Source organism: Chelonia mydas, chromosome 9 (genome assembly GCF_015237465.2).
Source record: "Chelonia mydas isolate rCheMyd1 chromosome 9, rCheMyd1.pri.v2, whole genome shotgun sequence".
Taxonomy (NCBI): Eukaryota; Metazoa; Chordata; order Testudines; family Cheloniidae; genus Chelonia; species Chelonia mydas.
Window position 1 is genome coordinate 37,266,988 of NC_057855.1, and position 20,174 is coordinate 37,287,161.

The 20,174-nt window shown below is 41.0% G+C and overlaps 1 long non-coding RNA gene across 1 annotated transcript in view; it reads left to right on the forward strand.

Annotated features, from left to right (window-relative positions):
• Positions 1-20,174, forward strand: part of LOC122461788 — a 67,362-nt gene that overhangs the window by 12,352 nt on the left and 34,836 nt on the right. The window contains exons 2-3 of the long non-coding RNA XR_006283968.1: positions 15,216-15,309; positions 18,173-18,251. This is a non-coding gene — a long non-coding RNA (uncharacterized LOC122461788). The remainder of the gene's footprint in view (positions 1-15,215; positions 15,310-18,172; positions 18,252-20,174) is intronic.

The following is a 20,174-nucleotide window of genomic DNA, read 5'->3' on the forward strand; positions in this document are numbered from 1 at the left end:
CAGACCACACATTCCAAAGAAATATTGCAATAATGAAATATAGCAAAATAAAACCATACACAATCACAGCTTCCTCCCTTCCCCCAACAAAATACACATACAAAAAACAACCACCAGTACTACAACTGGCCCAAGGAAAAAGACAGGAACTGATTCTTCTTATCTGTTACTCACCAAGAGATGTCTAATAGGCCTACAATACTCAAGAAGGTCTTTTGGGAATAGACTAGGGGAGGCAGAGATGTCTATTACAAGTATGTATGTCTGCATTAGGGAAGCAGCAATTCCTCCCCCGCAATTATTCTGGTAAGTAAAGCTGTAGGAGTTACAGCTGTTGCTAACTGAACTGATACATCACAGGTAACTCCAATAAAGTACCTAATTTATTAAAAATATTAGCCACTAACTACTTACTTGATTTTTTTTTTTCAAGATTAGCATCTTCTGGAAGAGGTTCAATTATCTTATTAGTATTTCATGATAAAGAAACTGTATAATGAGAGGTTTCAGAGTAGCAGCCGTGTTAGTCTGTATTCACAAAAAGAAAAGGAGTACTTGTGGCACCTTAGAGACTAATTCCACTTTATGCATCTGATGAAGTGAGCTGTAGCTCACGAAAGCTTATGCTCAAATAAATTGGTTAGTCTCTAAGGTGCCACAAATACTCCTTTTCTTTTTGTATAATGAGAAATATACTTGCAACTCTTTTTTCCATCGGTTCAGTCCTGCAAGGTGTTGAACCTTCTTCAACTTGCTATTGCTACAGCATTTTGGGATTTCAGGTCCCAGAGTACCTGTAACTCACCACACACAATGGTGCATGCCACTATGACTGCACCATGCAAAGTTAAGCAGTACATCTTCCATCACCATGTTACTCTGCATGATTGAAGTGTCACTGAAAACTGGAAAGATCAAACTATGAAATCATGATTAGCAACTGACACGGAAGTTCAGTGTGTAAACAGCATATTGATATCTAAGGCCTTATCTTGCAGTCCTCTATCAAGCAGAACTTCCATTGAAATTCAGTGAAATCAAGTGAACTTGCCTGACTAAAGATTGCAGGATCACACCTTTATTGTGGTGTTTTAAGGAGGCACATAAGCATGTGAAGATGAGAGAGTGACAAAACATTCAAATTGAACCCTACACCTTCACTATCTAGGTTAAATGTCACAGCCACTTAGTTTCAACTGATTTTGTGGGATGACTCAAAGATACTTAATAGGAATCAGATGTACAACAAGTTGCATCCAACTAATTGGATTCAACAAAATCCCAGAGTTGCTTTTTGCTTGTATTTCAGTGGAATTCAACAATTTGGCCAAAACAGAAACTGTCTCCTTTCCTTTGACAGTAACAAGTCTAAAACACAGTTTGTAAACTAGAGCTTATTTAGATGAGTGGAGATAGAAGTAAGAGGGTTTTCACATATATAAGTAAGAGGGGAATTTAGCTGAGTGTGGGGGTATTCAACTAGTATTTCAGGGGGCATATATAATTTTTTCAGGCTTAAAATGTCCAACACCAAACACTTCTAAAATTGTTTTTGAGTCTGAAGACTAATATGGGTTTAATTTTTGGTTTCTTAAAACAGCCTCTAAAATCTGAGATGCTTTGGAAACTAACTGTTGTAATCTATTCCTGAAAGCAGATGCTAAAGTAAATTTGCTCTTGATGACTGCGTGAACAGAACACAGCAGAGAATATCTCAGCAGCAGCCATGCTGGGACATTCTCAGAGGTCAGGTAGAAACACACCCCCGCTAGCTCCTTTTGTGACTTCCGTTATGTTGTGCTATTTATACTGTTTGAAATGATAAACTGTGACATTAGTGTATAATTTAAGTGCAGTTTTAGTGTGAGTAGTTAAAGGCAGGGCAGCGACAGCCACTATTTATTTATATAATATATTTCTAAAGAGAGACTTACTTCGTATAATGGAACTGGAGCCCAAGAAATTATTTAATATTCATGTCACAGTTTATCATCCTAAATCATAAATACAATATTCAGTGGTTTACTTATTACATAACACAAGGATTGCAATGTAAGCATACCTGTTTCCGACCTAGGTGTGATTAGATTAGTAGCAAAAAATTATTGGTTCAAATAAGGACCCTAATCTGGGCTGGGAAGGGCGAGAGCCCCATTGTGCTAGCCATTGTGTGCATGCGCGCGCACACACAAAAGGTAAAGATAGCCCCTGCCTCCAAGAGCTTGCCCGTTTAAAAATGCATGCACACCTGCTGTGTGTCAAAACCCACGTTTGTGCACGTGAATAGGCAGTAAGGCATGAAACACAAATGTCGGGTTTTGAGTTTCATAGGTGCACGTGGATTTTAAAAACAAATCATTGGTCCAAACACAGTCCTTGATCAACTATACCGAAGTCAGTGGAGTTTCACTGGGGTGAATTTGGCCCATTATCTTTGTCATTGGGCCAGTTCCTGTTTCCACTTCAGTCTGTGACACAAATTCAAGTGGCTTCAATGGGGACCGGATTGGGCCATTATATTAAAATTAAGCAAACCTATGGTCCATAATTGGCAGATACATAGCATAGTTTGCTATCCCAATAGGAATTCAGCAAGCCAGTGTTCTGTCACCATCATTGTTCAATATCGACATTGGTTAATAAGCCTGAGGAGGCAGGTGTTCAGTGGCAGTGGGTTGAACACCATTCTGCTCCAAGATCTCGACTACACTGATGATGCTGTCCTGTTGGCTCAGTTGGGTGAATTGCTGCAGCTGATGGCTAATCTGGCTAGTCAAGAAGCAGTGCACAATGATCTGATTGTTAATCTGGATAAAACTAAGTTTCTGGCTATTACTATCAAGCAGCATCCAGTTCCAGATCCTGTATTAAATTATCCAGGCAGGACACTGAGCAGGTGGCAACTGTCAAATATTTGGGCAGTGTCATAGTTCTGGAGGATGATTGAAAGATGTGGATAATCATATAGCAGCAGCTGCTGCCATGTGGGGACAGCATGATATCAAGCTTACTAGGAACCTGCCTATCTATAGAACTACAGTTATACCAACTCTATTGTATGGAAATGAATTGTGGATGCTGAGGTAGGCTAAAAAGTGACAGATTGATATTTTCAATTCTTGGCTTTGGCAGCTCCTCCATGTCCAGGGGAAGCCAACCCAGCAACTGCCTCCATTGGCAATGGTTTGGGTTTGGCAGCTTTTTTTTTTTTTTTTCATATGGACATCACATTAGAATGGAGGAACAATGAATTCCAAAGTGTGTACACGGAGGAATTCCGGTAGGCAGCTGGCAATCGTGGGGGAATCAAAGGCTTCTGAGATATGGCAAGATTGCCAGTGATGGGCTAAAACTGAATATACAACCAGGCCATCTTAAGCACCTTGACAGAGATCCATCCAGGTGGTCAGTTTGCAAGGAGGCCACATCATTTTGGTATTTACCATGGTAATGATCCATCTCAGGATCCCAGTTATAATTCGTAGGGTAGGCTCCCTAGTATTTTCTTTCTCTTTTTTTTTTTTTTTTTTTTAAAAGAGAACCAGTTATGCCCCAGGTTCTGCTGCTGCAAATTGTCAGAAGCTGGGTTGGACACTCCTGGTGGTATGAAGCTTGTAGGGAAGAAGCAGTGCAAGTCTCCCACAACCTCCACCTCCACTAGGAGACATGAAATTAGCTGGTGCACCCTCTAAAGTGGAGGGCGGGGTAGGCACACGATAGCAGTGGGACATGGTCAGAAGATGTACTGGTTTAGGGTAACTTCTTCAGTCTCTGCTGGTGGAAGCCCTGGGCAGATGTATAAGCTGCTTCCCCCTGTGGGCTCCTATGGGTAGAGGCAGCAGTACAGTCACCTGCCTTTCCCTGGAATGAATGGCTCTTCTGGGAGAGCGCTACCATGTTACAAAAAATAATGGAGACAAAGAAGTAGAGACTAAAATTTAAGGAATAAGTAATAGCTCTTTCAGGCTATTAATTTTAGCTATATAATATCAGTGATGAAGATAGGTTACCCCATAATACTATACTCAGATTTTATGTGAAATGTTTTTGATACCACATCATGTTTGATCTTGTGGCTATATTCTTATCACGGATCAGACGGAATCGCTATACTACTTTGTTTTGGGTAGGTAAAACCCAAGCTGTCCAGCAATGGAAAAGAATGGGAGTGTTGGTGGGCAGGGGGGAAGCAGGGGTTTAAAACCATGCACGCTGCCTGCATCAGTCATCCTAGCAGGCAGCTGAGAGTTGGCCAGTAGAAATCAAATAGTCAGTGGTGGAAACAGACCTTCCTACTAATTCAGTGTATATCCTGATGATATGCTGGAACCCCTGCTTAATTTTGTAGTTGCTCTTCCCCAGTGGAACCCCTGGGGAAGAACAGCTGTTCTTCCCCTACGCTTCTTTGCAGCTGCTGCTATGGGTAGCACTTTATATCCCCTGTGCCCATGCCCATGGAGGGTGAACCTAGCTCCTTGTGTATATTAGATGTTGCAAATATTCATATAGAAATGACTTCTTAAAAAAGAAAAGAAAAAAAGCCCATTTAGCAACCTAAGTCCACTGTGCACTATGCTCAGTTCTTGGATAACATTGTAAGATGAACCGAAATCGCTGCCAGTCTCCCACTGGGGTGCCTCTGAGGGTTTTAGCTGCTGGCAGCAAAGTGACTCAGCAGTTAGATGGGTCATACAGTGACTCCAACGCAGTTCTTGTGGCAACTTGCAAGGTTTCCCTTGTCCAATTTCCTTACATTAGTGCTCTTCTTAACTGCTGCCCCCTCCTTCTTTTCCTGTTTTTGTTTACACAATTGGATCTTGTAAGACTGCACCATAAAAATATTATCTGACAGCAGCCTAGGTTTATACCAGATGTTGCACATGAATAGAAGAATTTAAATACCTTGAGTCATCTTCTAAATATTGATGCAAATATGGCTGTCTTCTATGTAAGGTAAGTTTTTTTGTTTTGTTTTTGTTTTTTGTTTTGGTAGCTAGGCCACTGTTCTTCGCTGAGTGCTCAGTGCCACAAGGGCCTGGGCTTGTGGATGGCAGTGTTCTAAGCACCTAGAGCATTAAGCTAAATTTCAAATTTCTATGGCCATGCCATAGGATGATCAGATGGTAAGTGTGAAAAATCGGGACACTTTCTTGTTTGGGGGCAGAGGGGGAAATAGTTGCCTATATAAGACAAAGCCCCTAACATTGGGATGTCTGATCGCCCTAACGTGTCATGTCCTTTGTGCATGTTCACAGCAGCAATGAGCTGTCCTCAGAGTCTCGAAGATGGATTTGAATCAGCCCTCAAAAAGAAAGCTGGTAAAAGTTTTTATTTCAAACTCTTTTTTTTTTTTCAACAAATGGTAACTTTTTTTTCTAAACTGGAGTTTAACAGGGTTGTTTTTATTTTTTTTTTTATTTTCCAGTTTTTCAACAAAACTGGAAATCCTGGTTCTTGAGTTTTCTCATTTCTCCTTTCCCCCTTCAGCCCACTGAATGCAAGAGTCCATTTTTTGTTTTGTTTTCCCACTCCTTCATCTTTTTTCCTTTTTTGCTGCTAACTCTCCAAAACCTCCTCAACTTGTGAGAAGTTGGTGAGGCAAAATGAAAAATAGCTGTGGAGGGGAACCGATCTTGGACATTATTTCTATTGCATTCAGTGGTAAAGAGAGAGGAAGTATGTGAGGGTCGGGGAGGGAATAAAATGAAATCTTCATGATTGTGGAAATACACATTTTTGCCAACAATTTCTGGAAAAACCCCACAACTTTTTGATTTGGAATAAGACTTTTTTGAATTTTTGCCAAACTTTTTTTTAGCAGCTCCACCTGAAGGTGATATTAACATTATTTCTATTGTCCTAGTCCAAAGGCTCAAATCGCTATGGGTGCTCCATAGTGCCATAATACATATGAGAAGGAATAGGTTGGGTTTTTTCCCCTTCAAAGCAGTCTTATGGCAAAATCCTCTAATAACTTTTGGCAGTGTCAACTACTGTCTCTGCTTTAGAGTAGTTTACGCTCTCAAATAGCAATCAACATGTGAAGGGTAGAGGAAAGATACAATTCAAGTGCCCAATCCTGTGAAGACTTTTGCAAGTGCTTATCTTCAAGCATAAGAGACATCCCACTGAAGTCAATGAGACTATTCATGTCTGTAAGGGTAACCACATGGCTACTTTTTCAGGATTGGGGCCAAAATATGTATAACTTTATAAGCAACACATGGAAACCTAACTTTTTGGTTTTAAATATGTATTTCAACTACTCCAACTGATCATTAGTCTATTCTTAATTTGCTGGCTAACTACATGTAGACATCCTAAATAAGTAGATCTTGTGAGGGTAATAGTGGGAGGAAATTGTAGTGGTTTACAATTTACACATACATTTGGATATAGTGTCTCTCTGGTAGAGGGCAGCATGGAGGAAGATATGGGAGAAACAGGTGGATGGATGGGGCTAGTATAAACGAAAAGCAGAAGAGGCGGGGGGGGGGGGTGGATGTGGTAAGAGAAAAGTTGACAGGTAGGGGGAGTTACAACTGCGAAGGGCCTCAGGTGATGACAAGAAGCTTGAACTTGATACAGTGCAAATAGGGGAACCATTAGAGAGATTCTGAGAGGGTGACCTGGTCAGAATGACCAGAGACTCAAGAGGAAGATGGTCATAGAAGTAGCATTGTGTATGGATTGGAGGTGGTGTAGAGAAGTGTCCAGCAGGCCAAAGAGAAGGCGGTTGCAGTAATCAAGACTGAGAATAAAAGTCTGACTTAGAATTACACCATGGCTTATTAAAATGGAAATCACACCTATATAAAATAGCTGCCCAATCAGTGAAAAGGAAGTTAGTCTGTTTGTTTTGATTATTTTTTTCTTCTCAGCTTGAACAGAGAACAGACTGGTCAGTTTTACTTTTATGGTCTGTCTAGTCCGTTTCACTTTCTAGTGCTCACTCACTAACACAATGCTGTAATGATTAGGTTGCAAACACTGTTATTGGCAGTGGGGTGGGGGGAAGAGGGAACTCCTTGAAACTAGAAAAAGTAGTGAATCATTTTTAGTAAGCTTAAGCATTTGAAAAACTTTTTATAAAACCTACCTTTTGGGCTAAACTTGATCTGATGTCCATTTCATGACAATTAGGGATTTATTTATATTCCAGCCATTTAATTCAATCAGGGTTCTCTAAACTGCAGATTGGCACAGCTCCTTAGCCTGTTTCTGCTTTGTTATACCGTGACCAACCTTAATTTATGTATTCAGTACATAACCCAAGTAGGGGTGCCATACACCTTCCTGAAGGAAGCCCCAATTCCTGTGATATGTCCCAGCTTTCTCATAGGGAAAACAAATGAGGAGAAAAGAAATTTGGAGAACATTAAAGAAATGTAGCCAAAGTATTGTAAATATTTAGCAATGAAAGGTGAGAGGATTTAAAAGTATGATTACAATGTGTACTAACAGGAGTTAATTTGTATCAGGGGTATCTTCATTTTAGCAAATTGGGAGCAGCAATGAATATATTAACTGGGGAGAAAGAACAGCAAATAGTTAGTGCCATCTAGCGGACAGATTTGGGGCTGCGATGGAAGTAGTGAAATTGGAGGTTCTGTGCCAAACAGGAATACTCTGACAAAGTAATTTCTGATATCATACAACCTATAAAGTGCTTTCTTTAACAATGTTGGTAATTTGTATGGAGATGCAATTGCTTTAATCTTATGGGGCAGTTGTTTTACCCAAACTCTCCTGTAATGAAGTCTAAAAGGTTTTGATTACAACTGCCTGCATCTGATACTCAGAAACCTCATCAGAAGAAAAGGTTGTTTGAAAAATCCTTAAAATGACTAAGGTCAACATTGTACTGTCTCCTTTTTTTTAATTGTTCCCTTCCAAAACTTGTCGATTATCAAATTATATATAATAAAATCCTATTTAAGATAAAATCATGACATTTATAATGTCGGTGATCTGAAACAAAATGTTGGTACTATTAATTTTAGCAGCACCCAGAGGCCATAGTATGAGAGTAGGAAGGGGACACTGTATGTACAGCCATGTAAATAGACCTACTCCCTGCTCAAAGAGCTTACAGCCGAAGGACCCAGGCCTGCAAACACACAGACAATTAAATCTACACACTGAAAACAGTCCCATTGACTTCAGTGGGACTGCTCAGTGCATAAAGCTAAGTGGATGCATACATCTTTGCAGCAGTGTGACTCCTTAATAGGCATGGGCACAGAGATCTGCCTAATACTGACTGGCAGGATTGGAGCCTTAGGTGTAAAGGTTTACAGGATCAAGCCGAAGCATGTTTGCTATACACTGTTTTGAGAATTTAACAGGGAACTACTGGTATTGTGGGATGACACATGGACCCTATCCTGGGATAGATGGACTACCTAAGAATTCTGCAGCTTGAAATAAGATATTTCTTAGACAAACAAATATATCCTATACCCTCAGCCCAGGGTGAACCACAAACATTAGGAGCCAGAAACAAACCCTCTTGGGAGTGTTGTGACTAGCTTTTGAAACCCTTTTAGCTGCCTCCAGGTAATTGGAAATCAATTTACACAAAGTAAACTCCAGTTATACTCCAGCTCTATGAAAGCAAATCCAGAGATAAGTAACTCAGTTCAAAATTCCACTATTACAGAAATCATTTACAGTATTTGCCTAGCTCTTGTACTCAGCCATAAGAATTAAAGGTATATAGCAATAGAAGTAATCTATCCAACTATACGCTTAGCCCAGCAGAAGAATCTGTCTTATCTCGGGGCCTCTCCTTCTGCCCCTCCACCCCCACAAACATGATACAGTTCTGTGGTGACCTAGAATCCTATTTTCGACATCTCCGACTCAAGGAATATTTCCAACACACCTCTGAACAACATACTAACCCACAGAGACCTTCCTACAAAAAGAAGGATTCTGGGTGGACTCCTTCTGAAGGTCGAAACAGCAGACTGGACTTCTACATAGAGTGCTTCCGCTGACGTGCACAGGCTGAAATTGTGGAAAAGCAGCATCACTTGCCCCATAACCTCAGCCGTGGAGAACACAATGCCATCCACAGCCTAGAAACAACTCTGACATCATAATCAAAAAGGCTGACAAAGGAGGTGCTGTCGTCATCATGAATAGGTCGGAATATGAACAAGAGGCTGCTCGGCAGCTCTCCAACACCACTTTCTACAAGCCATTCCCGTCTGATCCCACTGATCCCAAAAGAAACTACAGCATTTGCTCAAGAAACTCCCTGAAAAAGCAGAAGAACAAATCCGCACAGACACACCCCTGGAACCCAGACCAGGGGTATTCTATCTGCTACCCAAGATCCATAAACCTGGAAATCCTGGATGCCCCATCATCTCAGGCATTGACACCCTGATACAGGATTGTCTGGCTATGTAGACTCCCTCCTCAGGCCCTACACTACCAGCACTCCCAGCTATCTTCGAGACACCACTGACTTCCTGAGGAAACTACAATCCATCGGTGATCTTCCTGAAAACACCATCCTAGCCACTATGGATGTAGAAGCCCCCTACACCAACATTCCACACAAAGATGGACGATAAGCTATCAGGAACAGTATCCCCGATAATGTCATGGCAAACCTGATGGCTGAACTTTGACTTTGTCCTCACCCATAACTATTTCACATTTGGGGACAATGTATACCTTCAAATCAGCAGCACTGCCATGGGTACCCGCATGGCCCACATTATGCCAACATTTTTATGGCTGACTTAGAACAACGCTTCCTTAGCTCTCGTCCTCTAATGCCCCTACTCTACTTGCGCTACATTGATGACATCATCTTCATCATCTGGACCCATGGAAAAGAAGTCCATGAGGAATTCCACCATGATTTCAACAATTTCCATCCCACCATCAACCTCAGCCTGGACTAGTCCGCACAAGAGATCCACTTCCTGGACACTACGGTGCTAATAAGCGATGGTCGCATAAACACCACCCTATACTGGAAACCTATTGACGCTATTCCTACCTACATGCTTCCAGCTTTCATCCAGAGCACACCACACGATCCATTGTCTACAGACAAGCTCTACAATACAACCGCATTCGCTCCAACCCCTCATCCAGAGACAAACACCTACAAGATCTCTATCAAGCATTCTTACAACTACAGTACCCACCTGCTGAAGGGAAGAAACAGACTGACAGAGCCAGAAGACTACCCAGAAGTCACCTACTACAGGACAGGCCCAACAAAGAAAATAACAGAACACCACTAGCCATTACCTTCAGCCCCCAACTAAAACCTCTCCAACGCATCATCAAGGATCTACAACCTATCCTGAAGGATGACCCATCACTCTCACAGATCTTGGGAGACAGGCCTGTCCTTGATTACAGACAGCCCCACAACCTGAAGCAAATACTCACCAGCAACCACACAACAGAATCACTAACCCAGGAACCTATCCTTGCAACAAAGCCCGTTGCCAACTGTCTCCACATATCTATTTAGGGGACACCATCATAGGGTCTAATCACATCAGCCACTGTCAGAGGCTCGTTCACCTGCACATCTACCAATGTGATAGATGCCATCATGTGCCAGCAATGCCCCTCTGCCATGTACATTGGTCAAACTGGACAGTCTCTACGTAAAAGAATAAATGGACACAAATCAGACGTCAAGAATTATAACATTCAAAAACCAGTTGGAGAACACTTCAATCTCTTTGGTCGCTCGATTACAGACCTAAAAGTGGCAATTTTTCAACAAAAAAACTTCGAAAACAGACTCCAACGAGAGACTGCTGAATTGGAATTAATTTTCAAACAGGATACAATTAATTTAGGCTTGAATAGAGACTGGGAGTGGATGGGTCATTACACAAAGTAAAACTATATTTCCCCATGCTTATTTTTCCCCGCCACTGTTCCTCAGACGTTCTTGTCAACTGCTGGAAATGGCCCACCTTGATTATCACTACAAAAGGTTCCGCTCCCCCCCTCCTCCCCCCCACCGCCACCCCTCTCTCCTGCTGGTAATAGCTCACCTTAAGTGATCACTCTCATTACAGTGTGTATGGTAAAACCCATTGTTACATGTTCTCTAGGTATATAAATCTCCCCACTGTATTTTCCACTGAATGCATCCGATGAAGTGAGCTCACAAAAGCTTATGCTCAAATAAATTGGTTAGTCTCTAAGGTGCCACAAGTACTCCTTTTTTTGCGAATACAGACTAACACGGCTGCTACTCTGAAACCTGCCTATACTTGCGTCTCTTGGGAGGCAGGAGGGAGGGCGGCACATGACGACTTTCAAATACCAAGAATTTGCCAGAGGCGGCACATGACTACTTTCAAATACCAAGAATCTGCCAGAGGCCACACGACTAACAATATGGTATTATATAGCCTATAGGAGAAAGAGGGTCCCAGCAGGCAGATAATAAAAAACGTTGCTTGAACGCCACTTTCACCCATAAGTGCATAAGGGCAAAGCTGTAAATAACAAACATTGCAATTTATAAGTAAAGCTCTCAAGCTTATTAGCCTGGAGTGAAGAACCAAGTCTGATGCCCTCTTTTCTTGGGCAGAACTGCCCTTGACTTCTAGGGCAGTCTTGCCTGGGTGACAAGTACAAGATTAGGCCCAGAATATGTCAACCTGTGTTGTACTTGCATGTTACATAGCCCTGTGTATTTTAAACATGGCCCTTAGCTGAGATCCAAAGTTCAGATCTAGATTTCACTCTTCCAAAGATCAGAGGGGTTTGATAGTGAACTTCTAGTTTGGCCCACTATAGAGGAAAAGGGCTAGCTGGATTTGGATCTGAATACTTCCAAACTGGCTAGATATTGGTCTCTGGAGAATTAGTTTAGGCCTGTTTCTATTGCACTACTTTAACTGTCTCAGGTTCTATATTTGAGGCTCAGATGATAGAATAAGCCAAGGTTGTATTCATGTGTCCTAGCTAATGAATTATATTAAGATGTAGCTATTGCTTATAGAGTAGTGACACTTTTTATAGTAGGTACATAACTTCCTTTTACAAGTGCCCAAGGTGCAACAATGAATAAATGAAATAAAACTTTTTGCGTATTTATGGAATTATGGTGTAGGTAGGTAACACTATTGTCCAAATTAGGGCCCTGCCTTTGAGCCATAGGAGATCGCATCACTCCAGTGGTGGATGGATGATTTATCCCTCAGACTAGGGCTGCCTCCTGTGCGGGTCCTGGAAGTGGTAAGGGAAGGGGGTCCTTGTGTTTTCTCCACATCTAGCACACACGGATTCATGACTGTCCATAACTTGCCCAAAGAGTAAGGGGAAGTGAAGAAGTGTAATCCGTTGGTTGTGAATGTAACTTCTAATAAGGCTGCTGGGACGTCTTGAACATGGCAGGGAGCTGAACAATCCTGGCTGGTGGTCTCAGCTCTACCCCACCCCTGTATTGAGTCTATTTGTGGTATTTTGAAACTCTTCTAACATAGCAAAGATATAGTCATGATTAGGCTTTGAGAAAACTGCTTTAATATGAGGTATGCTCTGAAAAGTGACAGTTGTGGCATTGTGGGTAGAGCTGTCTGAATAACTGAATTTTTGGTTAGCTGCATCAGTCAATGTTCCATTTTCAAGTTTTCTAAGTTTTTTTTTTTTTGTAAATAAAATTGAAGTAAAATTTGAATATGTAATTTTGAATAAAAAAGTCAAAACACTTGTTTTGAAAATTTCAACTTTTTATTTATTATAGAATTTTTTTACTAAAACAATCTGGCAGAGTCGCATAACTTTTGTCATCCCAAATCTGCATTCTTTGGCTAAAAACTTCATCCAGTATTTTTTCCCCCAAACTCTAATTGTGGGCTTCTGTGGTTACTGGGCCAGAGTCTGTGCAGTGTTACTCAGGAGGTGTGGCTATCTTAATTCAAAATTTAGCTTGCCTATATAAATACACTATCTCTGAAACTTAAAGTTCAGTCATCATTTCCAGTAATGCACAACTGAAATTACACAATCTCATTAATGCAAGAAAAGACAGTGAACAGGTACCTACTATCTGGTTTTTAGGGCAGGTGGCTTAAGCTTTTACACAAATAAAGCAATACTTTCAGCATATTCTGGTGCTTACAGATAATTATTATTCAGGTAATATTATCTTATTCAGGTGTGGCATCTTGTTTTAGGCGTTGTAACCAGGTAATTTATTCTTTGTCTATTCATACTTATTTGGTAATTGCTTTGCTGAAGACCAAATTACATGTTGTTGTTGAAATGTCAGCTGTATTAAAGAATTGCCAAATAACTTTGGGATGTTTGAGAGTTATCCACTAAACTGCAGTGACAACAGTTCATGCATAAAGCAATATTCCAACTTGTTTCTGATCAGATGCCTAATGTAAGGGCAAACTAACTTTTGCTAAAATCAGAACCTTCTGTGCAGACTTTACCCACTGTTTGTGAGCTTTGAAAAAGATTAGTTTAACTTTGTGGGATTCAAACCTAATATTTTCATGTTGCCGATTATAATAATTTAAATAATGCTTCACATAGGCTGGAAAATGTTTCCTATGGGGCAACTGAATAAGTACTAGAGATGTCTTAAGACAGTTCCAAAAGCCTGTCTTCACTGAATTGTAATTGTGCCACCAAGATATTTCTGAATTAAGTGTTCTCTTAACAGAACCTTGATGTTGCACATTCCACTTCCACAAAATAGTCAGTGGAAGCAGCTGGTGCTCAGCATTTCTCAGGTTCAAGACCCTACTTGGGTATTGCTACTTAAGATCACCTCTGTTTCAGGGATGGGGACTGTTTCATAAAATGTTCAAACTACTAGCATTATTACTGCTGCTAGACCAGTTGTGGCTAGGGTGACCAGATGTCCCAATTTTATAGGGACAGTCCCAATTTTTGGGTCTGCCTTATATAGGCTCCTATTAACCCCCCCCCCCCATCCCAATTTTTCACATTTGCTATCTGGTCACCCTAGTTGTGGGTGACATTTTTGACAGGTGAGGTACATATCACACAGTCTCACAAATTGCAGTATACCTCTTCCTCCTTGCAGCCCTGGCTGGTGGTTTCTGCTCTGCCGTGCCAGGACTGCAGCCTCCCCCTTCAGCTTGCACCTGCAGGGGTCTGCTGTCACTGGTCCTGTGGCTGGAGGCTCCACCTTGCAGTCCTGACCAGGAGTCTCTTGTCTGCCTGGGCAACTTCAACCTCCCTTGTGCCTTGTGTTTTAGGCTCCTGGACCATACAGGGAGCCCCTCCAGCCTCACTGTGTCAGTCCTGAGAGGATGCACTCTGCAGCCCTGCTGGCAGAATCGGCCCGAACTGCTGCAATCCTGTCAAGGCCTCACTAAATCATGGTTACCACAGCAACTGCCTCATAAAGTGACTCCTGTGTGTAGTAAGTTGCCATGGTAAAAAGGCAGCTTCCTGGGGCACTATTTTCTATACCACAATTTGAGCCTCACTGGCAGCATGAAGTTTGCTGGCATTGCATTTCACTATGCAGACAGAGTGAGTTACCTGACAGATTTAAATCAAATCCCAAGTGCATAACTGACATTTTTTATGTATATACAAATTTTTAAAGGAAACTTTGGGGAATTAGCTGCTGAACTCTTTGGTTAGTCTGAGCCTCCCTTGTTTAGGGCGGTGAGCTGCTAAAGCCCCTCAGCTGAGAATCCCCATTGTGCTAGGCCCTGTACAAACATATAGTAAGGCTTGCCTCACTTGAGATAAAGGCCAAAGCAAAATGTGTATGCAGATGCAAACTTTTCAGCAGGAGTTATGATCCAGAATTAGATCCATCTATAATTGTTTTACATTGGGATGATATTAGGAACACTAGATTCTATCTTACGTGCCCCATTATTGTATCTGAGCACCTCACAGTCTTTAATGTATGTATCCTCTCAGCACCCTGTGAGACAGGGAAGTGCCATTTTACGAATCGGGCACAGAGAACCTAAGTGACTTTCCCCAGATAACGCAATCTGTGACAGAACAGGGACTTATGCACCTAACCACTGGACCATCCTGCCCCTCAAAAGCTAGTTGTGCCCTACAGGCTGCACTGTGGCCAGTGAATGACTCATAAAGGATGAGTCTGCTTTGATCAAACAATTGAGCTTCTAAATGTTGAGGTTGTCTTCTTTAAAAACAGACAGTTTCCTGGCCCCTGAAAATGTTCTCTTTCAAAAATATACTAGGCAGAAAGGTGATCCCTGGTGGCCAGATGGAAGTGAAATTTCCTAACCCTGTTAGTTTTTGGTAGCAGTCTCAGCAGCCTGCTGACCCATTCAGGTAAGTCATCAAGTTTTGCAGTATGGTAGTTTGTTGTGGTTGGTGAGCAGAAAACTGGAGTGAAAACTCTATTGGAATGCTACTTTTCCCACTGCTCCTGCACATGAAACAACTTGCTTTATGACTCCACATAAATTATTTTCTCTGATGGAAAATTAATCTAGGTCAAAACAGGATTAGGGAGCTTGGCACTTACCTTTCATTGTAGGACAAACATCCACCCCGGGAAACTTGACTTGGATAGTCAATTCAGATGCTTGCTGTCTATAAATGGTATCTTGCCTACCTACACCCATTCTTATCAGATAAGACTGCATTGTGGCCTCACCCATGTTGTTAACTCTTGCTCTGGCATATAGGCTCCAGACACTGAAAGGTTTCAATAGGGAGTCTACAAAACACTACACATCTTTTGCAGGAAATTCCTTGAGACCTTAGATAATCTGGTCATAGCAGTGAGGAAAAGAGGAATAGAAGACATGGACAATTCTAACTGATAAGCATAACAGACCATCTTCATATGTAGATGGGGGACGGGGGAATACAACCAAGTGGTGACACCAGGAGTCATAGTGGGTATGCCTTCACTGCGGAGTTAGCCCCAGGGATTGGTACCTGGGTCTGAACACCAGGGTTAGCCTAGTATAGGTGTGAGAAGCCACTGCAAAGCCATACCTGATCTTACTGCATCCTCATTTCCACACATCGGTGTGTGTTGCTAGGTCTTCTGGGAACATATCCCATGGTTCTTTGTGCTGCAGTAAGCAAGGCCACTCTTAACTCTCTCAGTGAATTGTGGGAGAACTTGACTGTCCTTCTAGGTACATGGGGAGGTGTGGGGGGGGGGGGGGAGAGGCATTGTAGGACTATCAGCACTTCAGTGCTGTGAGGACATAGGCTAAATCAAAGTGGGATGGTTACCAGCTAAAGTGAAATCTGTGCTCTTACCCATACCTGCACTGTGCTAGCTAGCCTGGGTTGAAAGCACACCTAAGCTAGGATTCGAGGTTTTAGAACCTTACTAATATCACTAGTGACTAATATCACTAGTGACTGGGAGAACCACAGTGAATGACTGAATCTTGCAAATTAGCAAGTACAAGTGATAAAAGAATAGGGGATCATCACAAAATTTATGTGATTGGTTTCTTTTTTAAATTGCCGTTTAAATGACTGATTAGAATACTATAGAATGCACTTGCTATGAAGTATCTTATAAATAATGGACCAGATTCTATTTTGCAATCCAGCTCCTTTGTTTCCTCTTCTGAGCCAACTGTCCCTAACACCGCCATGGTATAGTGGCCATACTGGGGAATGGGAGGTGTGTCAAGAACAAATCATGCCAAACTGTAACTCCTTTCTCTCAATTTTCACCTGGCCTAGGATCTGCTGGTAAAATAGCCAGCTGTCATAATTTAAAGCAATCCCTACCCTATTCTAACTTCATCAGGGCCAAAGCAACTACATAACTGGGGAAAATGTAACTTGCTTCTTGATATCCCTACCCCCATGTTCCTGTATTGAGTAGATGTTGGAGAAAACCTAGTTCAATGAAATGCTAATATGACGCTTACTGCAGCATCTGCTCTTTTGGCCTGAATCAGATTCCAATTAAACTAAAGAAAAGACGCCCCATGTATGTCTACACAGCAATAAAAGACCCATGGTACAGCTAGGGCTGGCCTGGCTAAACTGACTTGGGCTCACAGGGATCAGGCTACAGGGCCTCAGAGCCCAGATTGCAGCCTGAGCCCGAATATCTACACTGCTATTTTGAGCCCCTCAGCTTTAGCCTCAAAAGCTGACACAGTCTCTGAGACCTGGGGCCATGGGTTTTTTTTATTGCAATGTAGAGATACCCCCAGTGACTTCATTGGGCTTTACAGCAAACCACTAAACCTCTGAGACTAGAGCTTGCTGAAAAATGGAATTTGTGGTCCTGCTGGGAATTTCAAAATTTGGTTAAATTCTGAATCTGAAGAGTAAAAAACACAGAACCTTTTGCAAAAATAAATAATAATCTGAAATATTTTGTTTCAACCTTAGTGAAATGTTTAAACAACAAGGAAACATAATTTACAATAAAAGTCAAAATAACATGTTTTAACCTTGTCATATGAAATATTTCACTTTCCCATGAAACATTTTGGTTTTAATCAAATCAGCATTTTCTGATGGAAAATTTTCAACCAGCTATAGCTGAGATGTACGGAAGCGACACAATTTGTTATGGAAGTCATAGAGCTGGAGGTTTAGGGAAGTGCAGATTAGTGAGATTCTGGGGTAAAATGAGTTTCTTCCAGCCAACAGAAATAATGAGCAGGAAGAGAGAAATAGAGGAAAGTAATTGTGCAGGTCTTTTGTTTTGTTTTCATTAAAAATTCCATTTATGCAGCAGCTTTAAAAAAAAAAAAAAACCAACAAAACTATTTTTCTGCTATCTACATTTACCACAAAAGGATTTACAATAATTCTTTGTTTAATTTTCCTTAAGGCAGCCAACTAAGTTAATGTTATACAGTTGTAAAATTAAAAGTTTTAATTGTAATTTGAAACTTGCTAATCTGAGGGTGTTTAACATACATATTTTAACCAGTAAATAATTCAGAAAAAACTTTTTATTAAACCTCATTTTTTTGTTTCCTTTTTCTCGTGCCCCGTTTTTATCTTCCATTTCCATATTTCAAACCAAATAACCAAGGTTCTTTATATTTATACTCTAGTAAACGTTTTCCTCATACAGTAATTACTGTAGAGCTAAAATTATGTAAATTAGACATTTGCTTCCTTATAGCATGTCTTTGTACAGTGAGACATTAGGAATATGGATGTTTTGAGAGTTTCATGAATTTTTTTACAGGAAGGGCTTCAGGAGTTATGAAATGAGGACTTATGTTACCGAAGGTACATCCTGTATCTCCTCACCTTAACCAATTCAGGTAAAACAAGGACCAGTTTGTGAAGACATTTTCAATATTATTGTTTTAATAGTGTTGTGAGGATGAATAGTCTTGTAGTTAGGGCTCCGGACTAGCACTTCGGAGGTTCAATTCCTGGCTTTACCACAAACTTCCATTCTCTTCAGCAAGTCACTTTAACCTCTCTCTTTTTCTGTGCTGTCACAGGTAGGCTACTTAAAGAACTAGCTGAAGCAACCTTGCATTTATCCATTAGCAATTATCTTTGAGAACTCCTAGATGTCCCAGAAAACTGGAGAAGGGCAAATATAGCACCTATCTTTAAAAGGAGGAACAAAGAGGACCTGGGGAATTATAGATCAGTCAACATAATTTCAATACCTGGAAAGATACTGGAACACATTATTAAACAATCAATTTGTAAGCACTTGGAGAATAAGAGGTATATAAGGAATAGTCATCAGCATATATTTGTCAAGAACAAATCATGCCAAACCAACCTAATTTCCTTCTTTGACCGGGTTACTGGCCTACTGGATATTGGGGAAGCACTAAGTGTGATATATCTTAATTTTAGTAAGGCTTCTGGCACAGTCCCATATGCCAGTCTCATAAGCAAACTATACAAATATGGTCCAGATAAAATTACTATATGGTGGGTGACAACTGGTTGAAAGATGGTACTCAAAGTAGTTAGCAGTGTCAAACTGGGGGTATGTATCTAATTGGGGTCTTGCAGGGGTCAGTCTTGGGTTTGATATTTTCATTAGTGACTTGGCTAATGGAGTGGCAAATATGATTAAAATTTACAGAAGACACTAACCTGGGAGGGATTGCAAGCACTTAGGAGGACAGGATTAGAATGAGCTTGACAAAATGGAGAATTGGTCTGAATTCAGAAAGATGAAATTCAATAACAAGTGCAAAATGACTCATTTAGGAAGCAAAAATCAAATGTACAACTATAAAACTGGGCAATAACTGGCTGGATGGTAGGACTATTGAAAAGCATCTGGGTATTATAGGGGATGACAAACTGAATATGAGTCAACAGTGTGATGCAATTGCAAAAAAGACTAATATCATTCTGGGGTGTATTAACAGGAGTGTTGTATATAACATACAGGAGGTAATTGCCCCACTTTACTTGGCACTAGTGAGGCCTCAGCTGGAGGACTGTGTCCAGTTCTGGCTACCACATTTTGGGAAAGATGCAGGTAAATTGGAGAGAATCCAGAGGACAGTAACAAAAATGCTAAAAGGTTTAGAAAAGCTGACCTATGAGAGAGGTGAAAAAAATTGGGTGTGTTTTTAGTCTTGAGAGAGAGAGGCTGAGGGGGGGCCCTGATATCAGTCTACAAATATGTTAAGAGCTGCTATAAAGAGGACTGTGATCAATTATTCTCCATTCCCACTGAAGGCAGGAGAAGAAGTAATGGGGTTGATCTGAAGCAAGGAGATTTAGTTTAGATATTAGGGAAAAAATTCCAACTATAAGGGTAGTTAAGCTCTGAAATAGGCTTCTGAGAGAGACTCTGGAATCCCCATCATTGGAGGGTTTTAAAAGCAGATTGGACAAACACCTGTCAGGGATGGTCTTGGTTTCCTTGGTCCACCACAGCACAAGGGGGCTGGACTTGATGACTTCTCGAGGTTCTAGCCGTACATTTCTATGATTCTGTGATGTAGCTGATCTGCAAATAAAGGATTTGGGTTCCGGGGCTGTTATTTCAGCACCTGGCATAAACACTTCATCTGCACCAAAAATGTGTATACCAAAAACATTTTGGATTTTAGATGCATTAAAAGGGTTGGAGCTGAAATTTCACTTGAAGGGAAAGATGGTTTAATGTCTGAGGTGGTGAACTGGGACTAAGAAGAGCTGGGTCCAGTTTCTAGTACTTCTGCAGATTTCTTGTGGTTTTTCAGACAATCCACTTACCC